Source organism: Embiotoca jacksoni, unplaced genomic scaffold (assembly GCF_022577435.1).
Source record: "Embiotoca jacksoni isolate LCO1_2020_lvr unplaced genomic scaffold, fEmbJac1.0.p SCAF_14, whole genome shotgun sequence".
NCBI lineage: Eukaryota > Metazoa > Chordata > Actinopteri > Embiotocidae > Embiotoca > Embiotoca jacksoni.
The window spans coordinates 7,293,387-7,299,988 of NW_027185274.1; the positions used below are offsets into that span (position 1 = coordinate 7,293,387).

At 42.3% G+C, this 6,602-nt stretch overlaps 1 long non-coding RNA gene across 1 annotated transcript; it reads right to left on the reverse strand.

Annotated features, from left to right (window-relative positions):
* Positions 1 to 420: 420 nt before the first annotated feature.
* LOC138197133 (uncharacterized) lies at positions 421 to 6,021 on the reverse strand. Its single transcript, XR_011178182.1, has 3 exons — positions 5,965 to 6,021; positions 4,463 to 4,685; positions 421 to 558 (listed from the first exon to the last, which is right to left on the reverse strand). It is a non-coding gene; the product is annotated as an uncharacterized lncRNA (long non-coding RNA).
* Positions 6,022 to 6,602: the final 581 nt, after the last annotated feature.

The following is a 6,602-nucleotide window of genomic DNA, read 5'->3' on the forward strand; positions in this document are numbered from 1 at the left end:
AGAAAGACCACGCGTGTTAAAAGGTTTTTCACCCACAACAAAACAATCGTGCCTCCCCATTACTTCTACTCACCAGATTTGGCTCCCCGTGACTTCTTTCTGTCACCCAAAAATCTGACACAAGATTTGATGTGCGCTCTCTGCTCAAGTTTCTGGTCCACGGTGATACTGCAAATGCACACGTACCAGTGGTCAAACAAATGTGTGCAACACAGGGGCTGATGTTGATCAAGTATCGTAACTTGGAATGCTTACTTAAAAAAACCGTATAGCTTCCCCCCCTGCTATGTGCGCATCGCTGTGCAGCTCTCTGGTCACGCAGAGCAGGAACAGTTTCTGAACTGTTTTGATCGACCCTCGTACAGTATAAGGCACCATGTTTGAGATCAGACTGTGTGTATATTTCTTACCTGTAGGACACACATCGTGTCCGTCAGGTACCTCCTGCAGGGGTATGTCGTGGGGGTAAAGGGGCTGTGATGGGTAGTACTGCTGCTGAGGGTGCACCACACCTGGGAGCTGGGTGTGAAGGCACACTGCCACTCCTCCACTCTGCCTCTGGACACAAACAGCACACAGGACGGTTTAGCCAAAAATGACCTGAGAGGATCAGATGCACACTGTACATGTTAGACAGTTGATGTGCTTCCATGTGCTTGGTTTTATTCACTTCAGAGTTGAAGAACAATTCTCCACACCCTATAGATGTGCGCTCCCCACCTCAATCTTAATTCAATGAAGCACTTAAGCCATGAATAGGGATGTACATAAAAATGCCTCCAACTTAAACTCTGACTGAATCATGTGAGGGTAAAAAAATAACCCATGAAAAACATTTACTTTTGAGCCTGGAGATGTCGCAAAGCTGAAAACAACTGATCAAACTGTCCAGTGGCTTTGACCGACGGTGTAACCCCGGGTTTTGAAAACAATTTTTTTTTCTTCATTGTTTTAACATACAGATAACTCTTGCAGCTAAATTTGACTCTTTGGGTTTATCTTTGCTGTGTTGTTTTATCCTGCTTATCACACAAATGTTCACGTAAGAGGTTGAACTGAGTGGGGGGAAGTCTAAAGTCAGCACTTGACAGCGGAGCCAGAAGAGATATGAAATTCTGTGGATACAACAGAGTGCAGGGAGGAAGATAGCCACTCGGCCATTTTTAGCAAATCAAAACCTTCATTTGACAACAAACAAAAAGCTCAGCAGATAACGAAGGACGTTTCTATTTGAAACTAGCCTTTTTCTCATGAGTTTATTTTTTTTAACCTTACCTTAATTACAGTGCAAAACCAGCTTTCATGAAAAGGTTTGTAATATTCTTGCCACAAAAAAATGATTTGCTTTCAGAATTTCAGCTCATTTTCCTAAAGTTTCTCAGACGGTGTCATTCAACAAGCAACAGTTATTTATTCTTTATTTGAAGCGCGTGAAGAGCGACTCAGTGCAATGCTCGACTTCTACATGTCATATGTCATTTGTGTAACTGACAGCCCGGCAGACGGAGTGACTGTCGATCTGATAAGCAGCCCCCTGTTTAACCACAGCAGCATTTATCAGTAGCCATCCAGCTTTATGGATGGCTAACGGGACTAGAGGATCAGGGAGGCCAGTCTACAAGGTTCTTTAGAGGTTTGCATGGGACGCTGCCATCTCCTATCAAGTCAGTCAGCGAGGGGGGGGAAGTTAGATATGCAGGGAAGGAGCCACATGGATGATTTATGGATTAGACAGACAGACCATCATAGATAACAGCGGCGATAACATCGACACCATCATATTCTTTAATCAGTTCATGTGTAGAATAACTTTAAATGCTGAGGTTAGGCTACAATTTGGGGGAGTCTTGTGAATTCATTTACATACAGTACTATACATAGTTTCTGTATGACACAATATTGTAAAAGTCTCCAGTCGACAAAATAAACATCTTAATATTTGTATATTCATATCAAAATTTCATCTCCATCGGCTCTGGTTATCGGCCAAATAATGTCTTTTGATTTGACTTTCTTTTTTCTTTTTTTTTTGCTTGTTAAGTTTACATGTTTTTCTTATATTCTCGTTAGTGCTACTGTTCAGTGAACAGAACAAAACACAGACACAAGCATTAAACATGATCACAGCCATAAGTAACACTGTCCATAAATACATTTAGAATCTATCAGAGTATATTACAGGCCAGCTTCTTTTGAAGTTAATTGATTGATAATAAAACCAGGATAGAACACACAGAAAGCTCTGGGACCTTGATATGTCACAGCAATAGGATGGCTTCTGAATAGGAAGAGTAGCAGGCACTAAGATCTCAACTGGTAGATATATTACATACTTTTTCTCAGTGTAATAAACCCTTAGGTCTCATTCCAGTTTACCCACAAAGTAACTGTAATAGAAAGGTACATAACACATTTTGCAATATGGGAACACAAAACGTGCAAAACAAGAAACCATTTTTGATTCAACATCAGTGCCTCCATCTCTTTTTACTGTGTCATGATTAGAGCCCAGCTCATATATTGAAAGAAATGTAGTTATTATTACATCAGTGGCTTGAAACAGTGAACTTCACTGAATGTAATAATTATACAAAGCTATAACATAAAATTTCTAAATGACCGTAGCATCGTTTTCGGTATTTCCTTCCGTCAAGAAAATTTTCATACACAATCATAGTCTCTAGGGCTCTAGTCATGATTACATAATCATGGAAATCGTGAGGTGTTTCGTCTATCGGCCCCCTATTGGTTCTGAAAGGAATTACAGTGTTAGAGTAGGTGTGATATAATGTACCTTTGTGTTACACAAGCATAGTGAATAACAGTGATAATTGGCAGCAGTTAAACTGGTGTTGATGAGTTGTTGTCAATTTAATGCGTTGCACCTGTGCTGCTCTGCAATGACAAAATTAAAAACTTCTCCTATTGGCTGTGCCTGACAACACTTTCTATTTATTATACAGTGCACTATACATTTACCCCTGTCCAATACAGAACACTCAGAAAATCACACTGAATATTGCTCGTTGCATTTCCACAACTTCCTCCTATCAATCTCACAATGCAATGTGACACATTTTATAAATGCAAATATCGCAAAAGGACTGTAATTCATAAATGTCCTGAATCCTCACTGTTGAGTAGGCGACTGTCTTGTACTGAATAGGTGATAGAGAGTGATTCTTCCTGCCTGTCTTTGCTGTACTGCAGGACTCTTTGATGGTGTTTATGTTTATTATTAGAACACAATTTGTGTGTGGAAAGAAAGTTGCACGTATGTAATTTCAAAAGAAAACTGAGCAAGAAAGAGTGCTTATGTTACATGTAGTACAGTAGGGAAGCCTCGCAGTGTAATTTCTTATAAATTAAACTAATTACCCCCGCAGTGAGGTGCCATTTTCACTTGCTACAAGCTGCTAGAAGCTTGGATTTTTCTCTCCTGCTTGCTGCGTACTGTCTTTGTGAAGCAATTAAGACACTGACGGCGTCTTAATTGCAAACATAAAAAAGAAGAAAACACATCAGACCCTCTGCTTTTTGCTGATAATGCATGTAAATTCAAGAGAATAGAGGTACCGCGGTGACACGGGTTCACCTTTTGACCAAGCTGTCCTGGTATACTGTAGTCTCAATTTGAAAGGCAAGCCCCACCACCTGAGCCAATTAGGAGCCAGGGAGCTGCATCCTTATATGTCTTCTATCAGTCCAGGTTGGGGTTGCTATTTGCATGTAACCTCGGTCTATTATCCTAATGTGCCGGCGTTCTGCATACAAATGGAGGCATTTATTTTGCCGCTCCTTGGCCTTCACCCTTCTAACGCTCACCTGACAGGAATCCCAATGTTCCTGGCTATCACCGCCTCTGACTCTGTATTCAGCTCTCTCATTTGGAGAGCGTTAAGAGCCTCGCTGTTTTCGCAAACAGGCTGCTGCAAAGCACCGCGCAGGTGGCTCAGCTGAGAAAAGTGTTAGTCGGCGGGGATTGTCTGACTCCAGCGTGATTGGTTAGTGGCAAGGTTGGAGGCCTGCAGGTCTCGTTATTTACAAGATTACTCACTAAAGAGAAGTGCATAGAGCAAGGTGGTTGTGCAACACAGAAGAGTTCAGAAGGGTGATTTCACAGCCTTGTAGAAAGTGTTGTTGTTCAACAGCTCTATTTCCTAACTTTTGACGAAATAGTGAGGAACAGTATGTACAGCTACAGACACTGTTAGTGCAACTTGTGGATGAAACCCAACAGGAAAGTGCTCAGATAGTGTGTGTGCTCCTGTGAGGTGATGGAAACCAGAGTTGTCTGAGCGGTCAACACACACACACACACACACACACACACACACACACACACACACACACACACACACACACACACACACACGGCTCATTCCCTCACACTCCTGGCCTGTGGTGTGATAGGTAGCTGAGGCAGCCTGAACAGAGAGATAATTTATGAGGAAGGTCTTACCATTGCGCCCAGACGGTCACAGGGGTGAAGGGCTGGGTAGGAAGAAACTGGATCCATGTAGTAACTCATCACGGACGCTGCGGACAGGAGGAGCGGGGCCTGCTGAAGGGATCAACACGCAAACAGCCGAGGCAGGGTGGAGCGACCTATTTATCACACACTGTTTACACTTTGTGTGTGCGAGTGTGTGGTATACACTGTGTGTGTGTCTGTGTCTGTATATCTGTGTGTGTGTGTGTGTGTGTGTGTGTGTGTGTGTGTGTGTGTGTGTGTGTGTGTGTGTGTGTGTGTGTGTGTGTGTGTGTGTGTGTGTGTGGAGGTGTAGGTGTAGGTGTGTGTGAGAGAGAAGGAGGAGAAGGAGGGAGACAGAAGGGGGTCGAACAGTGAGAGAGGGAGAGAAATAAATTTGAGATGAGTTTTAATAACCTGCAATATCAGTTCTCCAGTGCAGAAGGGTGGAAATTGGGGCTTTTAAAAAAAGAAAATATCAGGTCTGCACATCTGACACATGTCTGATTTATGTTTTAGAGCTTACAGGAGTTTCTTTTTAAGTACATAATAATTTATTTCAACTGAAGCAAATCCATCCATTCAGAGTCTTTTCATCAATCCTTTCACTGTCTCCCTCCCTTCCCATTATGCTAAACTGCCTCCTCCTTTCATCTGCCTCACTTCTTCCTCCTCCTCCTCTTCCCCACCCCCTTCCACACTTTGCCTATCACCTAACATTGTTAACTTGAAGCAGCATCACCAAAAGAGACTAGAAACCGAAGCTGAAGGGTGGCATTAGGGATTGGGGATCGGTGTATGTGGGCAGTGGCATGTTGCACACAGGTCCCAGCTCCTCCTCACATTCATATGTTAAGCAATTTGGCACATCTAGTTTGATGGCAGCTGCTGACAGACTGCGGGAGAGACGCACCAGAGCTCAATGCTTGCAGATGTTCAGCAGCTCAAAAAGATTCAGATGATCTTGTTTGAGAGAAAAAAGTACCCATACACACAGTGAATAATGCTCAAATCACTTCTGTCATTCAGATGCATGCACTACCTTTAGCCTTTGACAAAATGTAACTGATTAGGTGAAAAGTCAGTGCTGGATAAAGGAGCAAAGCATTCCCGCAGCCCTAATTATGCATTTTGTGATATATATCCCATTCATATACATTTGTAGGGCTCCATTTGAAGGCAGTTTAAAGCCAATAAATTGAAGGAAATTATATTCAGATAAAGTTTATTTTAAAAGGAGATAAAAATGTGCATGCATTCTTTTGCTTCTTCAGACGTTTTGTGCACAAAAATAAGCAAAAATGAAACAGCGCATCTGAATTTTTTTTTTTAAAAAGCGCGCTTCACGCTTTATGAGAATTCCCGACGGGGAAAAAACGGGAAATTTTAAAGCCAACACTTTTCAGCCGTGTACATCAAAGCAGCGCCGAGCTCGGATAATCTTCTCCTCCTATCACTGACTTCTAGTTAGTGGAATAAAACTTTGCACTTACCAACCGCGGTCGGAGAAGTTTCCTGTGAAGTGGAAGCGCTGGACAGCTGAGTGTGACAGCTGAGCGGTGGACTGCACAGATGCTGTACCTGCTCGCAGCGAGTCCCACAAAGGAAGGAATATTATGCACACTTTTAGTCCCTCCCTCCCTTCCATCGCACGGTGATCCTTTCCAAATCCTATTTTTCCTCTGCATGTAGTTTTTGGACTTCACGGCGCAGCATGTGGTTCACATGCAGCCGGAGTACAGGTGGAAACTTGTAGAGAGGTTTGATGCAACTTTTCTCACAACCCTCAAATGATCCCATTTACTGTATTATTGCAAAATCCCGTGGGTCAATTTTTCCACATCGAGTTGTATTTTTTTTTTAATGCTTTTTACAGGTCAATAAACAATGACACAACATTTTAAAGTCATTACTGTATTCAGTTCAATACCCCACTAAAAAACTGCTAAATCTGTTTAATCTAAATGAACGAAGTGAATGAAGCCTGTTTATTTCATTGTTTGTGTTCCCTCTGACAAATAGCCGGAGTCTTACTGAGGAAAAACAGCAGGAAAGAGGCAGGAAAGCATCACATGGAGAAGGGGCTGATTAATGACAATGGCTGATCTTCCTGTGATGTTGTCTGAAAAAG